Genomic DNA, 19,774 nt, shown 5'->3' with positions numbered 1-19,774 from the left:
CTATGCCCCTTTGGACAATGCACCTGTGAGACTAATAGCTTGGACTCTGCCATGTACATTCCTACACCATCACCCCTGACCATTTTACAACCCCCCCCACTATTTAGCACTTAAATAAACACCCTTAAATCACAAAACAATCTGGAGTCAGTCTGTGATTTCACAATTGTGTATTTGCAATAACTGAGGGAAATAGCAATCTCCATTGTATTGTCAACATACCCATGTCACACAGCTGTAGTCCATGAGGAAACATAGCAGAGGTCACACAGTGGGACCCACATCTGTAAAATCGAAAGGGAAAGTGACAAATCAGGGTCCATACACTAGGTGAAAGTGACAGACAGATGAGAGATAGAACACTTGTATCAGATGTAGGAGGCAGTGATGTCTTCTTACCTGTGTCTCACTGGAAGTATTGATGAATCACGGTGTTTCTGTTGTCTATGTCCTCTTCTTCTGCTTCCTCTTCTTCACTGTCCACAGGCTCCACAGCTGCCACAACACCTCCTTCAGGACCATCCTCCTGCAGAAAAGACACCTGTCATCGCAAAGCCAAGTTGTGCAGCACACAGCAGGCCACGATGACCTGGCACACCTTCTTTGGTGAGTAGAATAGGGAACCACCTGTCATATGGAGGCACCTGAACTTGGCCTTCAGGAGGCCGAAGGTCCTCTCTATAACCCTCCTAGTTCACCCATGTGCCTCACTGTAGCGTTCATATGCCCTTGTCCTGGGATTCCTCACTGGGGTCAGTAGGCATGACAGGTTGGGGTAGCCAGAGTCACCTGCAAATGTCGAGGGACAACTGTTAGACACACACTAACCCTTAGGGACAACCCCAGACAAATATTCACACTGTATAGGGTCCATGTCCTCACCTAATAGCCACACACCGTGCCTCTGGAGTTGCCCCATCACATAAGGGATGCTGCTATTCCTCAAAATGTAAGCGTCATGTACTGAGCCAGGAAACTTGGCATTCACATGGGAGATGTACTGGTCAGCCAAACACACCATCTGCACATTCATAGAATGGTAACTCTTCCGGTTTCGGTACACCTGTTCACTCCTGCGGGGGGGACAAGGCCACATGTGTCCCATCAATGGTACCTATGATGTTGGGGATATGTCCCAAAGCATAGAAGTCACCTTTCACTGTAGGCAAATCCTCCACCTGAGGGAAAACGGTGTATCTGTGCATTTGTTTCAGCAGGGCAGACAACACTCTGGACAACATGTTGGAGAACATAGGCTGGGACATCCCTGATGCTATGGCCACTGTCGTTTGAAAAGACCCACTTGCCAGGAAATGGAGTACTGACAGGACCTGCTCTAGAGGGGGGATACCTGTGGGATGGCGGATAGCTGACATCAGGTCTGGCTCCAACTGGGCACACAGGTCATGGATTGTGGTACGGTCAAGTCTGTAGGTGACAATTATATGTCGCTCTTCCATTGTCGACAGGTCCACCAGCGGTCTGTACACCGGAGGATGCCGCCATCTCCTCACCTGCCCCAGTGGACGTGCTCTATGGATGAGAACAGCGAGCAGAGGGTCAGCCAACACTGAGGTACGAAAAGACAACTTTATTCCACATATTTGTCAATCCGATATGTGCCTGTCTTAGTGTGTATGCAAGGCCTAGATATGTGTGACGCATTTAAAATTAATGCCATGTGGCCCCCTGAAATGGCGGCTGCCTGACCTGTAAGGTGGGACAATGGGATATGAGGTAACTGCGCTGGCGTTGTACACCGTTGCGGTAGGCGGTCGAAGACTGCAGCGCAATTCTGCATTGGTTAACATTGGATCCTATGGGTCCCAGGAGCCAATGACTATGTACGCCGGTGGAGACGGTACGCACCGCCGCAGTCGTGACCCCCATTTTCTGTCTGTTCACTCACTTGATACCTGATCTTCGACAGGAGAGGACCTACACTGCAAGTGCTGCTGTGACCTCAGTCTGGAAGCGACAATGGCTACAGTGTCTGGGGAAGGGGCCCCTGCCTTCACTTCGGAGGAGTTGGACAAACTAGTGGATGGGGTCCTCCCCCAGTACACGCTACTCTACGGTCTTCTAGACAAACAGGTGAGTACACTGTGATCATGCGTCATGAGCAATGCCTGTTTGGAGTGGTGTGGATGGGAGATGAGGGGGGTGAGACGTTTATGAAACAACAGTGAGTGTATGTGCGTCAGGGCAAGGGTGGGACCGTGGGCCAATGACTGGTACGGTCCGGACGGTTATATTTTCTCCTTTTCCCCTGTACTATTCCTCTAGGTCAGCTCCCACCAGAAGAAGGATATTTGGTGTGCAATCGCCAAGGAAGTCTGGACCCTGGGGGTCCACCACAGATGGAGCACCCACTACCGTAAAAGATGGGAGGACATTCGCCGCTGGAGCAAGAAGACGGCGGAGGCCCAGCTGGGGATGGCCTCCCAACGTGGGAGGGGTGCGCGTCGCACCATGACCCCCCCAGATGTTCCGGATCCTCGCGGTGGCGTATGTGGAGTTGGATGGGCGCTTGAGGGCATCACAGCAGCCACAAAGGGTTGAGTACACTCTCATTCCGCTGATTCAGCGCTCATGGGAGGTGTCTGGGTGGGGGAGGTAGGAAGTGGGTTATCCTAGGCCAGGGCGAGTTTTGCAGGCAAGGACCCTTTGTGAGGCAGGCTCAGTGGCACCCCATCCCCACCAGTGATAAGAGCCATCTACCCCTAGTCAGGCTCCTGTGACTTCCATGTGTGCAGGAATCGGGCATAGGCCTTGTACCCCATGGCCCTGTAATTAATTAGGGAACTCTAAGTGCATGGTGTAGTACAGAGGGCTGCTGTGTCTGTAGTGTCTGCCAACGGTAGTGGTATTGCATGCACTGAACATGTCTTTCTACTTTCTTCCCCCCCCTTTTTGTGGTCTCCCTGTTCTTGTGTGCATTAGCATTATCAGGCGGAGGAGCAGTGCCACTGGAGCAGGAGGGAGCTGCATCCCACATGGCCCTGGAGGGCGAGACTACGGACTCTGAATTCGCCAGTGGGACGGAGGGCAAGGGAAGCTTTATGGTGGGGACAGGAGCTGAGACCAGCAACACGACTCCTCCTCTGATGGGAGCTCCCTTTGCGGTGGCGTGCCCCTCTGTGCCCACCGCATCTACAGGTACAGCCACCACCCCCCTACCAGCACCGTCCTTCCAGCAGCCCCTCATCATGTGTCCCGTGGCCACTCACCCAGGAGGGTGGCCATCTCCTTCGTCCCAGGCACCTCAGCCCCTGCTCCTGTCAGCCCTTCTGCCCTCAGTGAGGAGGCCATTGACCTCCTCAGATCCCTCACTGTTGGGCAGTCTACCATTCTGAATGCCATCCAGGGTGTAGAGAGGCAGTTGCAACAGGCAAAGGCATACCTGGAGGGCATTCATTCTGGTCAGGCAGCCCAACAGCAAGCTTTTCAGACTCTGGCCTCAGCACTGATAGCACCCATAGTCCCTGTGTTCAGCCTCTCCCCTCCAACTTCCTCCACCCAGACCCAATCCCCAGTACCTCAGCCTATCCCAAGCACACCATCAGACCAGCATGCACACACCTCAACACACAAGGGTAGCTCTGGCAAACATAAGCACTGACACAAGCATCATACCCATGCACACATGCCAACATCCACTGCCTCCACTGTGTCCCCCTCCTCCACGTCTCCCTCCACCCTCCCTGTCACATCTCCACTCACACCTGCATGCACTACATCTTCAGCCACTACGTCCATCACCAGCACGCCCATCACCACACACTGCTGACGTGCTCTCACCACCCCACTACCATTCACACATCCCCTATGTCCTCTACCGGTGTGTCTGTGAGCCCTCCTCCCAAACTACACAAACGCAGTCACACACCCACCCAACAGCCATCCACCTCACGACAGCCTCCAGCCCATGCACCTTCACCCAAAGTCAGCAAACGCACACCTCCTACAACCACTACCTCTTCCTCCACTCCCAAACCCCCTCCATCTACCCATCCCAGTGTGTCTGAAAAACTTTTCCTGTCAAACCTTGACCTGTTCCCTACACCTCCCTCACCCCTTCTGTCCCCTAGGGCCCGCCTGTCCAGATCCCAACCCAGCACCTCAGCCACCACATCACCGGGAACAGTGGTGCCAGCAGTAACTGGTTTCTGGAGTCCACCAAGCAGCAGGGCAGCCAGTGTACCAAGGAGCCAGGCCAAGGACATTCCCCCAGCTCAAAAACTAAAGAAGTTGGCCACAGCCTGGAAGGAGAAGGCCAAAACACCTGCCACCAAGGGCTCTCCCAGGATTACAGTTGTGAGTGGCAAGACAGCTGCGCCACCATCCAAGGTGGCAAAGGGCCAGAGGAAGAAAGGGAAGACGCCGCCAACATGCACGGCAGACAAGTCCGCCACCGCCACATGCACTGCCCCCATGGGCACTGCTGTCCAGGACACCTCCGCCAGCAGCACGTTCACTGAGCCACCCACCAGTACCGCTGCCCAGGACACCGCCCAGCAGCACGCTCACTGAACCACCCACCAGCGCTGCCGCCCAGGACACCGCCACCAGCAACACGCTCACTGAGCCATCCACCAGCACCGCCGCCCAGGACACCGCCACCAGCAGCACGCTCACTAAGCCACCCACCAGCAACGTCACCCAGGACACAGCCACCACAACACGCTCACTGAGCCACCCAGGACACCGCCGTCAACAGCACGCTCAGTGAGCCACCCACCAGAACCGCCGCCCAGGGCACCGCCGCCAGCAACACGCTCACTGAGCCTCCCACCAGCACCGCTGACCAGGACACCGCCGCCAGCAGCACGCTCACTGAGCCACCCACCAGCACCGCTGCCCAATGAGTGCCACAAGCACCGCCGCCACTGAGGCCATCGCCAGCGGCCACGCCACATCCTGTGCCAGTGACACCACTGCAGACATGGCTGCCATCCCTAGTGGTCAGTCGTACATGGCTGGTGGTCAGTTCCAGGGGCCTGGACAGCTTCCATGTTGGCCCACCGTCAGTGGAGAATGACATTCACTACCTCTGTCCTTGGCAGGATGAAGCACTCTGGGCACAAAGCACCCTCCAGAACCAGTGGAGAATGACATCCACTACCTCTGTCCTTGGCAGGATGAAGCACTCTGGGCACAAAGCACCCTCCAGAACCAGTGGAGAATGACACCCACTACCTCTGTCCTTGGCAGGATTAAGCACTCTGGGCACAAAGCCCCCTCCAGAACCAGGGGAGATTGTTATCCACTTGAGAGACTGTGGCTTTGCAATCCCCAGGATAAAGCAGTGGGCAAACCACCCACTGGAGAGACTTGAGAGACTGTGGCTTTGCACTCCCCAGGATACCTCAATGGGCATGGAGCCCCCTCGTGGAGCTGGCGTTGTGCACTCATCCAGTTGAGGTGCCCCCCCTTCCTTTCCCCCTGAGGTGCCTGGTTTATTTCAATCTGATGCCCCATCAGTGTTCTCTCTGTTTGGATCGGGTATTGAGTGTGGGCCTCGCCCATGCATTTTGGGCCCAGTGGTCCACGGACTATGTAGGTGCAGTACATGGACTTGAAATCTTGGTGTACATATTTGTTAATAGTGTATATATTTTTTGGGGACTAATGGATTTTTACTCATTACAATCGTTCAAATCATTTCCTTTTGTCCTTGCGTTCTTCCAGGGGGGTTGGGGGGTGTAAATGTAATGTTTCAACATGTATTTGTGTGTATGGTGTTGTGTGTGAGGGTGGGGGTGGGGGTGGGGGTGGGGATGTTGCTTGTTGCGTGTGTATGTCACTCTCTTTTCCCTCCCCCCTCCCCTGTGTCGTAGGTGCAGTACTCACCGTGGTGGTCGCCGCTGTCGGTCGTGCTCCTGGTAGAGGAGCAGGAAGAGAATGGCAGGTAGAATTTGGAGTTCCGGCTCCATGGTGTCCTGGTTCCTCGTGGGGTGTGTAGAGGTGAGTGTTTTCCCTTCCAAGTCCTGTTTCTGCTGTGCTTTTGTTCGTGTTGAATCCACCCCAGAAAAGGTGGCGAATTGGCCTCTCATAATGGTGTGGGCGGTACATTGTCTACTGCCTGTCTGTTGGCGGTGACTGCCATGCTGTTTGTTTGTATCGCCGTGGCTGTCGGAGTGTTAAAGTAGCTGTCTATGTTGGCGGTTTCCGCCATGGTCATAATCCCATTTTTGTTTTTTTTTACCGTCGGCCTGTTGGCGGTCTTACCGCTGCTTTAACACTGACCGCCAGGGTTGTAACGAGGGCCATAGTCTTGCCTGCCCTGAAGTTTCAGGCTGCTACTCCACCAACCTGGACCCTGTGAAGTTTCCAAAGCTTTTTGTTGTATTTACCACTGCCAATACTTGTTGTTTGCCAGTAAAGTAACTGACCCACACACTCGATGTTGCATCTGCAGGTCACACTGTTCAGCCTATATCCAACATTAACAACCAAGCCTTAGCTGTGTTTTTGTATCTTGTTTCTTGCAGCAGTGAATAAGCGGTAAAATCATCAGCAGTACGGTCCTGTTCAGCATCCTGGATGGCCAGGACAACTGTGCACACAGACTCCACAGATCAAGTAAAATTGAACTGACTGCTGTGGCCTGTTCCTAGGGCCCACATCACCTTACCCCTATAAAGATTCCAAGTAACTTGACCTCAAAGTGATTGATTGTCACTAGTGGTTTTTCCCATCAACCACAGTTTTTTTAATGTGCATTTTTGTTGCAATTTAATTTTGCTCCAGAAATCTATAACTTTGATTGTACTGATGAAATTCAGTTCACATTGGTGTCTATATTAAGATAAAAATAAGCTCTATTTTTATAAATTAGTGTTGGACTTTTTTTCTATTTGTGTCAATTACTTATCATCCACGTTGGTGCTCTGAATGGTTTATAACATGTTCCTCTAGTAAAGTCTGACTGCTCTTTGCAACACTACTAGGACTGAGTTAGGGATTTATTATTGTGACTCTGGGGTTCATCTTTGGGGTATTGTGAGAGTATTATATGGTGAGGATTAACCCCATACAACATAATAATCCACTCTCCTATAAATGTAATTTTGTATAATGTAATTTTTATCATTGTTTCAATGGATTCAACCATTAACTAAAATAAATCTGATTTGAAAAATATATGGTGGAGAAATCCCTGAGGGGTTTCTATGTAAGAGGGGATCAGGGGCACATACAGGGTAGGAATAGATAGAGGGCAAACTGAGGTACCAAGATGAAGTATATTTTCTAACTCCCTTCAGCTTTGATCCATCAGAGAATGTATTGTCAGTTCACTCTATTCAACAATATTTGTAAATACATTACACACTTCTGCAGGAGTTTGTGACCCCTCGTTCCCCTTCTTTCATTCAAATAGAATTCTTTGCAGGCTTTCCCTTGGAATAGCTCTTGAAATCATTGCTCTTGTTGTGTTGAGTCTCTTGTGACAAAGTTTTCATACCAGGCAATCCCATTTATACCACATTGTGTTAGTGAATTCCTCCCATCGTGATCAAACTTTTTCTTAAGGAATATCACTTGTAGTGCCACTCAGACCTGTGGTGCTAGAAAATCTTTCAGAGTGGGGGTGTCTTCATGTTAAATCACTGAAGTCATAAGAATTGTGAAAAATCCAAGTCTCACACAAAACAAGTGAGGCAGATGTGCCATGCCAATTCAGGAAGAGAGTGGTAAATGTGGGTTATGTGCTGGTGGTGTCACGGTTTCGGGCGGGTCTTATCAGGACTCTGGTTGGGACACCCCTTGAGGTCACCGAATATCCTAAAGAGCATGGAAAGGACAGCTATGGACAGGCACAGGAATCCAGAAAGTAAAAGCAGAGCAATCCTTGTGTGAACAAACAGGAAACGGATTACTAATGGACAAACAAGCTGGGGTTGTACAAAGAGTAAGGCGCTGAACCTCCCACAGTGACAGGGAATGTCAATGCCTCTGTGCAGTTTGCTCTTACAAATAGAAAGGAGGCAGCAGAAGTGATTCTGTTTCTGGACTGTAGAGCACAAACAAGGATGGCACTTACATACACAAGACAAGCTCTTGTGCGTCCAGCTGGAACACAGTGGCAATTCCTGGAAAAAACAGCAATAGCACACTGTCACTGTTAGGCACAAAAGACAACGTATGACACTAGACAAGGAGGGGAGCTGGAATTGCCTCCTGGAGACCAGGAACCAACTCCAGTACAAAGGAGGACACTTATACACTAGTGAAGACTGATAGAACACTTACCAGACACAAATACCCAATAAGAAACGGAAAAAGAAGGGAGCAAACTAAGAGGCAGAGGCAGGAAATGGGAACAGGCTCAGGTTGAAGCAAAGGCAGGACTAGGACTGGAAAACAGGTCACAAACTTCTGGCTGGAACAAACAGAGACAGGACTGGGAAACAGAGAGCAGGATCTGGTTGGAACAGGCAAGGACAGGGCTAGAATACAGGGAGTAGGAATAAGCAGCAAACAGGGCTGGGAAACAGAGAGCAAGTTCAGGCTGAAACAAGGCAGGAGCAGAACAGAGAAACAGGGAGCAGGCTCTGGAAGAAACAAACAGGTACAAGGCTAAGAAATAGGGAGCAGACTCTGGCTGGAACAATCAGGAGCAGGGCAGAGAAACAGGAAACAGGGTCAAGCTGGAACAGAATAGGAACAAAACTGGACCACCATCTGATAAGGGGTCTGTAACACAAAGGAATCGAACTCCAATGCATGACACGGATCTTGAGGAAATGGCTGCTTATAAGCAGTTTCAAGCTGGGCTGCACAGGAGAGGTCTCAGGTGTGTGTAGTTTCAGACACTTGCAAGTCCTGGAGGAGAGGTCCCGGTGAAAAGGAGCAACTGGACTTCTCCCATAGAAAACAATGGGAAACAAAATCCAGGCTTTCCTGACTACCAGGCTGTGCATTATGGGATTTGCAGTCCCGGGAAGCAAATGTAGTACTACACAAGTATACCATGGCGTAAAGAGAAACAAACAGGAGTCAGCAAGGGACTCTAGATAAGTGTTCAAGGTGATTCCCAGGCTTCTGACAGTCCCCTTACAGCGCCCCTCAGAAATGGGACGACAGAGTCGTAACAGGTGGAGCATTTTGGATTGCTGGTGAGGTAGCCCACATTCATTTACAGAAAGCTCATCTTGGGTTGCTATGACCACTACATTTGCATAGACATGCTTATACCTGGTAAAAATAAATAGCTAACAAACAATGATGTGTAAATCTGGTTTCAGTGAATGTTTATATTTTGTACCATATTTATGGCCCCGGTTGCATCACTCTTGCGACACGCAACATGGTGCAAGAGTGGCACAAACCTTAAATCAGATTTTTAAAGCTACGCAAAGTCACTTTGAGTGGCTTCAAAACTCTGGAGTTAGACACTGCAGCGCAAATCGCTGTGTTGCCCTAATCTGCAGTAGGGAGGTCTTACATGGGTGTTTCTACTCCCATGGATTTTGACACAAACCCAGATTTATAGGAACTTGTAAACCTGGGGATGCACTAAAATTATTCCTCCTCCACAGCGGAGGCATAATGAGGAGAAATATTGCTATTCCTCCTAGTTTTTTCCTCTTTCTATGTGTCCTGCATTTTGCAGCACACATCGAAACAGAAATATGCCTCCCAGAATTGTGTTGTGCAGGAAGGTGTCACTTCTTGCACAAAAAGAAAACAATTCTGCATGCAACACAGGAATCATTGCACTATAGTGCAAGGGTATCTGCATTGGCGCTAGGCAGGCCATTGTGCGCCAGAGGTGGGGGAAAGTCTGAAATGCCCTTAATACGATGATTTCCTGCCCTTTCCCTGTCAATTAATAATGTATATGATAAACTTCCATGATCTACAATTATATCCATCATTAAAGTAATAGTTATCAATGTATTCGATGTGTCCGGTTTGTCCATAACATACGTAGCTTCTGCATCAGAAATATTTTTATATCAGTGGCCATACTTGCATGATATGATTGTGTATACTGTTTTAGCAAGAACATATATGATCATATCTGCAAAGTTTTATGAGATAAATATAATTATGGAAAGCCTTCTCCGTGGTCTGTTGATAGCATAAACTTATTATACCATTGTAATTAACTTGCAACAGAATCCTCCAGTTTCTGTCACCATCTGAGTGCCTGTTTCTCACTTCTTTACCAGTTATTCTGTTCCTTTGGCGTCTGGTGCAGCGAGCCTCGGAGGGCTGTCTGCAACAAGTTATAATGATGCTCTGACAACAGTTGTAATTGAAGAGCTGCTAGCAGATGGAGCAAAGGTGGATAACGGATCTGTCTCCCTGTTGCTTGTGGCAATCAACCACTCTGTCCAATAAGAAGCTCACATTTTTCAGAGTACTAATCATCATGACCTGCATAGCAATCAAACGGCGAGGCACGCTTCCCATTGCAGGTGTAATTGCCTTTGCTATATTTCGAGCTTGGACATGGCAACGTATCCTTATGTCTGCAGGCCCAAAGGCTGTGGATTCTAATAGCCCTTTCTGCCAGCACCTGTGAAAGCTGCTGTTCCCAGTGTGCACTGTATCTTTAAAGTATGGTATAGTGACTTCTCACGGAAAAGCTGACAGCTATATCGGCCTTGATGCTCGTAGTCTGAGCAGCAGAAGGACGAGAGTTCTGTGTCCCACTGATATATTATCATTGTTTTCACTCGAGACATTGAAAATAGTTTTTATTTGGGTATTTTTCTCTGTTTACTCTTTATTAGGTGTTACCGCTGAACTCTGCACTTCATGTTGGGTAATCTCAATAATTAATCTGTGGGGGATTTGGGACTGCACCCTAAATTGACAATTGACGTTGTCAAATAAGTCGTGTTTTAGCTGCATCCTGCTTGCCCAATATCAGTCGCAACCGTTTAAACAGGCCACAGCACCTAAGATTGTGAAAAAATATGTAACCACTATTTTCATAATTTGTTCTGCGCAGTAAGCGTAAAGTGATACTTTTGAAAATAAATATTAACATTTTTGCGACTAAATAAATAACGAAAATATAGTATACATAATCAATTAAACATTCCGCAATAGAAATAGTACTTAATATATTCCAGTGGTTGTTGGTGGCACTACTGACCTTTATTTGACTGGACTAGCACTCTTTGCTGCTCCAGCACTTTTTTTGGTGTGCAACTCAGTTCCCTTTTCATATCTGCTAAGGGTCACTGAAACAGAAGAACAGCCTGTGGACTGATCTAGTGAGGATTTTTGCACTCCAATTTCATGAGAAATTGGGCTGTTGGTTGAGCAGGGTGGTGACCCCTGTTCAAGCAACAGCCAGAATTTCAGTCAGGGAAAACCACAGAATTCACTAAATTAACCTGTGCTTAACTCTCTGATAGCTTGGCACAAAAGCAGTCAGGCTTAACCTGGAGGCAATGTGTAAAGTATTTATGCAGCATACAAACTGCAATAAAGTGAAAATACACCATAAGAAAAATCCCACCAATTTAGAAAAAGGAAGTATTTGGCCCCAGAACAACAAAAATGCAGTCAGTAGAAAGAATTTTGTTGAGGTAAAACATATTGCCTAAAAGATCAAAGAGCCAATTGGGGACATCTAGTCATGCAAGGCTGGGTCAAAGTAAAAAAATATGGTAGACCACAAAAGAGTGCAAGTTAGATACAAGAGGTGGATTGGGCCAGTTCAGCACTTATCTTTAGACTTAGAAGAAATGTTGAAAAAAATGTTCTGAAAAGTTAATGCTAAGCGGCTGCAGGCAATATCTGTGTAGATGGTGTTGTCATTGGGGAACTGCTGGATGAAGTTGCGGGGAATATTTCTACATTCAGATTTAGGGCCTGATTTAGATTATAGCAGTCGGGTTATTCTGTCACAATGGTAACAGATATCCTGTCCGCCGAAATACAAAGAATGGGACATATATTTCAGTGGATGGGATATCTGTCACTGTTGTGAAAGAATAACCTGTCCGCTGAAATCTAAATAAGGCACTTAAAGCCTCAGTGAAAATTTGGCGGTCAGACTGCCAGACCGCCATATTGGCAGTCCTAAAAAGACCGCCATGTTGACTGTTTTCCAGACTGCCCTACTACAAGTTACACAGGCATTGGAGGCCTGGAAATAGGCAGTCCAACCTCTAGCGCCATCAGCACCGCGACCAACCACTGACCTTATTACAAGCATACAATCGCCACAGTGGAGCCCCATGGCAGTCAGCCAATGGCAATCCGAACCACGGTGGTCTGCTGTCACCAAAGTAATACACAACTGCACATTGGATAAATTTGAAAACTACACAGCTGACACACATTGCCACACTGAACACACCCGCAAAGAACACTATAAAACACACCACTTCACAGACCACAATCCTTTGCATTTCCACTTGGAGCCAAAGAACAATGATTAGTGCATATTGATTATTACACAGATTAGGCTCTCCTTTTTTTCACCATACCATTGGACAACCTGCACTCACTTTTGTCAATTCACACCCTCTTGCACTTCCCCTGTTAAGTAAGTCACTGTCAGTCGTTTTATTTTGTTCCACCATGTCACCTTCCAAAAATCCCTGTTGATCTGAGGATGAGTTAGGAGTCATGGTAGATGAAATCATAAGAGTAGAGTCACAGTTTTTTGTAGCACTAGTCCAGCACACTCCTTTCAGTAGGAAAGTGGAAATTTGAGACAGGATAGTAAACAGAGTAAATGCTGTAGGCACCATCCTGCGCACAAAGGAGGACATTAGGAGGAAGTGGAACGACCTCAGAGGTAAGGTCCATTCCCTGGTCTCCAGGTACCAGCTGCAGTCCAAGAAGACTGGCGGTGGCCTTCCCAGTGCCCCATTACATCTCTTTCACTGGGAGGAGAAGGCCTGGCCATCCTGCATCCTGAGGACTTGACAGGAATACCTGAGGGGTGCCCATTGCTAACCTTGTGCCACTTTTACTGTCACTCCACTCACCAGCCCAGGGTTCAACTGTCCCAAGATCTCTATTTATCAAGTTACACTTGAAGTGTACTCACTTGGGGAGATGACATTTGTATGCTGTGTGAAGTACAGGGATTGACATGACTCCAACTCCCAGCAGGCACACATACCCCTATGTGGCAAATCACAAATTAACTTCACTCACTTAGAAGGATACCATTTGTCAATTGTGGGAAGTAGAGAGAGTGACCTGACTGCAACTCCCAGGATCTATAGAAGCCCAAAAAGGGCAGCCCTATATAATAAGAATCCGGGCCATAATGCTATTCTTAAGGAAACATTGGTTCTTCTGAACGCTAACTGTATAATCAATTAAAAATAAATACCAGTGCGTGAATAATATAACAGTGGATATACAGATGAGGAAGTTTGCTACACACAGTCATTCAAAAGAAATCAATACCATAGTTAATCTTTCAAACAAAATAGTATATTTTGGTGCAAGGCTCCGATGAAGTTGTAAATTGTCCTGTGTGAAACAGAACCTACAATTTACACAATAAATACAAATATGCAATTAATAACACACAAAAGAAGGTTTACAAAATTCAACATCAATGATCTAAAACAAACAAAGTCCATGCACATGACTGAATTCAATTCAAAGGGTTAAAATACTAGGGCCCATATTTATACTTTTTTAGCGCCGCATTTGCGCCGCTTTTTGACGCAAAAGCGGTGCAAATTTACAAAATACAATTGGATTTTGTAAATTTGCCCCGCTTTTGTGTGAAAACGTGGCACAAATGCGGCGCTAAAAAAGTACAAATATGGATCTAGGTTTCTTAAAACACAGTTGATCATGTTTCAGCCCTCTATGTTATACTGGGGTCTCATCAGGACTTAAACAATAGGCGTACACCTTATAATGAAGTGGAGAAAGTCAACAAGTACACAACACCAATAGTGATATTAATTAAACCCCATGTAAAGATGTAAAGTATGTAACTGGACAAAGTACCATTCTAGCATCCGTATTTGGAGTATCGATCCACTGTTAGATCTCAATAGATCTCTTAATAGCAGCCGTAGGAAAAAGAAGAGCTGATCTCAAGGAGAAAGCTCTATGGCCGAATAAGATAGCAAGTTCTGTTATGTTTTAATAACAGATACAGAATGAGAATGGCCGGTTGAAATTAATTATAATGGGGCAAAGGGAGGTGAGAACCGGCAGCATAGTATGCTACTCATTGACGGCGCATGATGGTGCGATACCCACTGTGATACGCTTCTAGAAGAGGATGAAGGCATGCAAGAACAGCAGTGCAGTATGTTGCTTGCTCAATGCGCACAATGGCAGAATGGTAGCTGCATAGCATGCTGCTACTAAAACAGGCACAGTGGTGGGATACAAGCAGTAGGGTGTAGTGCCTGCCCTTACTGCATCGGACAGCCTCCATAGGTTATTTGCACCAAAATATACTATGGGGGAAAGTAATACGAGCTGCAAAACGGGGGGGGGGAGCCAAGCCCCGGCAACAATGAGGAGACCGTGGGCGGGGCCAGGCCTGTTTTAACACGCTTAAAGCATTGCCTGCATACCCGCATCGTGGGAAAGTGATACAAGCTGCAAAACCGGGGGGAGCAAAGGGGGGAGCAAAGCCCTGGCAACAACGAGGAGACCGTGGGTGTGGACAGGACTGTTTCAACGTGCTTAAAGTGCTGCCTGCATTCCCACATCGCTGGAAAGTGATACGAGCTGGAAAACCGGAGGGAGCCAAGCCCCGGCAACATCGAGGAGACCGTGGGTGGAGCCAGGCCTGTTTCAATGCGTTTAAAGCGCTGCCTGCATTTCTGCATCGCGGGAAAGTGATACGAGCTGCAAAACCGGGGGGAGCCAAGCCCTGGCAACAACGAGGAGACTGTGGGTGGGGCCAGGCCTGTTTCAACGCGCTTAAAGCGCTGCCTCCATTCCCTCATCGCGGGACGCGTGCTAGCCACGCCCGGGCAAAGCTCGGGCCAAGGGCGGGCCCGTCCTTCTCCCGTCCTTCTCCCGTCATCGCCTGGATGAGGCTGGGCTTGGCCACCCCCCTAAATCTTGGCTCACTGGGAAGAGTGGGACTTAGCGTGTGTCCAGCAACTTTGGTAGGAGTTTTGGCTGGTGCAACTGTTTCTCGATTGCCGCTTGTATAGGTATTTTGTTGTATGGGCTAATTCTAGCTTACAAGGATCATGTTAAAAACTGAAATCTGGTGGGATGCACTAGAGTGACTTTGCTGCCTGATTGTTTTGATTTTTTAATTCAAGTTTTAAACTTTTATATTTTTTGTACTTTTATAACTCAATATGTTTTTCAATTTTATATATTAAGTTTACTTTGCATAAATTGAGTTCTTGTGCTGTGTATGAGCAGGTGCCTTAACTAGTAAGAAGCGTTTATCAATTGAGCTCTTGAGTGCAGGTCTGAAAGTTAGAGATTGGCAAGAGGAAGCAATTAAGGGCAAAAGAAATATCTCTCCATAAAGATCACACATCAATACTAAAATATATCTCAGGAGCAATGGGGGCAATTGATAAACAGATTACAAATGTTGAGGAAACAATTTTAACACAGAGGGGCCCCTTGGAGGACCTAGCCTTGCACAAAAATGTTTCATCTACTGAACTAGACCCCCCACACTAGTTGAAGGCAATAGACAGTAGGGACCAGGATAATGGGTCAAATGGGTGCATTCAATGTATAAATTAGTCTATATTAGAGGTTGATGACTCCTCGCACCTACCCAAATGTTTAAGGAAACCCAGAGCACCTCAAAGGGGAGATGTCTTAAGCTACCAGACAGCCGAAATTTGTAACAAGGGTAACATAGGTACCCAATTTTCTGGACAGCCTCAAACAAAAACCGCTATAAAGAAACCCTATCAGAAGACAACTGGAATTACACTAAAGGAATAAGCAAATATTTTAGATACTATTAGAGCTTTGGAACATATAGTCAAAACATCTTTTGATACATTGTTAAATTGCCTAATTCAAGTGGAGAGTAATGTGGTGTCCATTCTTAATTCAGTGAAGCCACGAATGGTTGATTCAATCCCTATAGTTCCTCAACCGAATGGTGCAACCGATTTAAATTTATGCTCGGCTATAGTGCGACAAATTTCCGTCAACTATATCTTCAGTTAAACATCCTCACTCAGAACCCTGCACATGTGTAGGCGGTATCCATAGTGTACATCAGGCCACGATGGTACACACAACTATAAAGGGTTGGGAGATTTATAATACACCTTACCCCCCACCGGTTACAACATTATTACCAAGTGACACATTACATTTACCTCCCGCAGTGACCCCTTACGTAGTGGTTCTTGCAAATGTACCTACCATTGCCAGTGAAAACCGGGAAACATGGACGGCACTAAGGAACAAGTCCTTAAATTGGATAGGATCCCGCCTGAAACATGGTATGACAAGTACATTATTCGAAGATATGAAAATGGTTAGGAGAGTCAAATCGGTGTGTAGAAGCCAGAAAATATTGATGGGAGACTGTGTGGTACTCTTGTTTAAAACTCCAAAATTGGGAGAAGATATCCTAAGAGGTATAAACCCTCGACAGGTATCTAACCATGGCATTTCAATACTTCCACTAGGTTATTTTTACCAAGGCAATAGGAGACAGGACCAATTGAAAAGACAGAACCTCCCCTCACAGAATAGAGCTGAGAGTAACTATACTGCCCCTACTAACAATAGATTCCAAGTCCTCCTGCCGTTGGAGGAAGTCGACTGACTGTCAGCTGATCAGGCTGGTGATAAGAGGAGATCTATTATTGTGAAATCTTTGCCTGATCCATTAAATGATAAAAATGGCCAAATGGGGTGTGGCGGAGACGTAGTCACAGGAATAAAAAAACAACATCATAATTCCATAGTTGGAGTGTTAGAAGGAGGAGTCCCTGCCTATCTGACTTCCCAAATATTCACCTCTTGCATGGAGGTAGGGACTACACAATCATCCACAGCAATTAAAAAGGAAGGGCATGTTGTTCTAGACGTTCATGGTCCTTGGACAGCCACATCAGGTGTAAAACTTCTGTTTTGGAACGTGGCAGGCCTTCGCAGTAAAATTGAAAATGACGACTTGCAAGGCTTTATTGGATCATTCCCTTGTGTGTGCCTTCAAGAGACCTGGTGTATAGATCCTTTACATGTAAATGGATATAGGACACTTCATACTCCTGCTATTCCATCCGCACATGGCAGGCTGAAGGGGGGGCTGTGTACCTACATTTCTACTAAACTTGATAAAGGTGATTAGTTTAACGTCAAAATTTTTTACCAGCTAATATTATGTGAATTAAAAAATACATTGCAGCTGGTCATTGTTAATTTTTATAACAACGCTTCTCCACACAAAAGTTTACATATAATCAGACAGGATGATCTGGAACTTGTATGTAATTCTACATGGAAAGAGACTCTTATTGCATGGGGAGGCGATTTTAACACACATTTATGTCCACAATTAGCCGAGAAAGCTTGTTGTCTATACGCAGGGGGAAATGGTGATCAACTTCACTTTAACCATAACCCACATGGCAGCATACTGAACAAAACAATGTTTAAATTTGACTTATTACTTTCAAATGGACTACATGATAGTAAATCAAGGATTAAACCCACCTTTAATGGCAGATGTGCAAATACAACAATAGATTTCATCCTAATATCTAATAATTTCACCTACTGTGTATCTGAATATCAAATTTACGATAATTACACTCAGCGATCACTATCCCCATAGTATACACAACATATTGTCTCTAGACAAAAAGAAATACATGAGACTATGGATAATATCACCAACATTGAACTGGGTGCAAGAAATGGATATTTCTTACGGTAGTCCTAGATTGAACCAATAGGGTTTATAAAACAGCTGTTTAGTATTTCCGCTAAGGAGTTTAAGATTTGCCTCACTGAGAACATAAGCCCACAGGAATGTATAAAAATTTTTACTGTAATCACAAGGGGAATTAAAAAGTCACTTACTGTAAATGTGGAAATCCCAGGGTGGTTTGATACTGAATGCACATGGGCCTACAAAAAAACGTAAAAAGACCTTACGTAATCAAAACATAAGTAAGAATGAGATCTCTATACTTAGACACGACTACAAGAAGGCCCTAAAAACCAGGAAGAAATTCCTAAAAGACGAGGCTTGGAATACTTTGCATGAAGCAAGTCTCCAAAACAATAACACTACATTCTGGAAGGTTGTAAACTCTCCGTTGCTGGGAGAAAGTGCACCACCCAGAATTGAAATAGCCATTACGGAAGAGGAATGGATCACACATTTCTCTGAAATATATTGCTCAAAACAGGCAACCTTAGATATAGAAGACCACAAGGGTGACTTACTGTCTATTGTTCCATCATTTAGTCAAAATGAGGTCATTGATGCCATAAATGCTAGTAAGAGTGAGAAAGCTCCAGGCCCAGATGGAGTCCAAGGTCGATATATATAAGTCTAATGTCACTTTGTGGGGTCCCCTATTGACACAGGTTCTGAGAGCATGCTGTGCCACAGGTTTCATTCCAACCTGGGCCGAGTCCATTATAGTTCCTAGGTTTAAAAAAGGTGATCGCCAAAACCCTGCATGCTATAGACCAATTTTGCTTCTTGATACTTTCGCAAAGATTGCAGGACGCATAATCCTGAATAGATTACAGGAGTGGGCGGAAGCCAATAACATCTTAACGTACTTGCAATATGGCTTTCGGTCAGGGATAGGAACGGTGGAACAGGCTTTGAACCTAGATATCCTGATTGGCAAATGCACGAAGGCCAAGAAAGGAAACCTATATCTTGTTTTTGTAGACCTGACCTTGGCGTTTGACTGTGTAATTCATAGCAAACTATGGTCTTTTCTGTTGCAAATGGGGGTAGGCGAAACAATAGTGCACTTTATCAGGGAGTTATACTCTGGAAGCAGAGCAAAGGTATGATTTGTGGCACAAGGGAAATGTACCACTTCTTTCGCCATAAATCAGGATGTATGACAAGGCTGCATTTTAGCGCCCTTTCTGTTCTCACTATCTATAAATAAACTTGAGTCTGTATTAACTACAGAATGTAGAGACTTGCAACAAATTGGCCATAAACAGATTCCAGTTCTCATGTATGCCGATGTTCCTGTGCTTATGGCACGAACTCCAGTAGCTCTGCAGCGCCTTCTGGAAACTTTTGCTAACTATATGGAAGAACTAGGCCTCAGAGGTAACCGTTCTAAAACATACATGATGAAATGTGGCACAAAGATTGTAAAAAAATGCCCTGTAACAATAAACGGTGGGAAAAGAGATGACACACAAACGTTTTCGTACTTAGGAATCCTGTTTGACAACAAAGGCACTTGCTCCCAAGCAATTAGCTCCGGGAAACTACACTCTACAAAAACCATTTTGGCTATAAAAAAATTCTCCAAAAGAGTAGGGAGGATCACTCCAAAAGACCTGATGACAATTTACAGAGCAAAATGTGTTTCTGTTGCAATGTACGGGGCAGGCTTATGGGGATACAAAAATGTAATGCTTTACAGATAGCAGAAAACGACTTTCTAAAGTTAATACTAAGTGCCCCAAAATCTACTTCAACATTTGCGTGTCACTCGGATATGGGGGCCATATATATTATAGATCTAATAAGAATACAACCAGCATTACTTTGGCACAAAGTTTGGACCTCAGAATTTGCGAATTTGAACAGGGCGATTATAGCAGACTCTTAATCATTAAGGGCTAGATGTAGCAAGATATGCTTTTGCGATTC

The sequence above is a fragment of the Pleurodeles waltl genome, chromosome 2_2 (assembly GCF_031143425.1).
Source record: "Pleurodeles waltl isolate 20211129_DDA chromosome 2_2, aPleWal1.hap1.20221129, whole genome shotgun sequence".
Classification (NCBI taxonomy): Eukaryota; Metazoa; Chordata; class Amphibia; order Caudata; family Salamandridae; genus Pleurodeles; species Pleurodeles waltl.
This window is presented reverse-complemented; position numbering follows the sequence as displayed.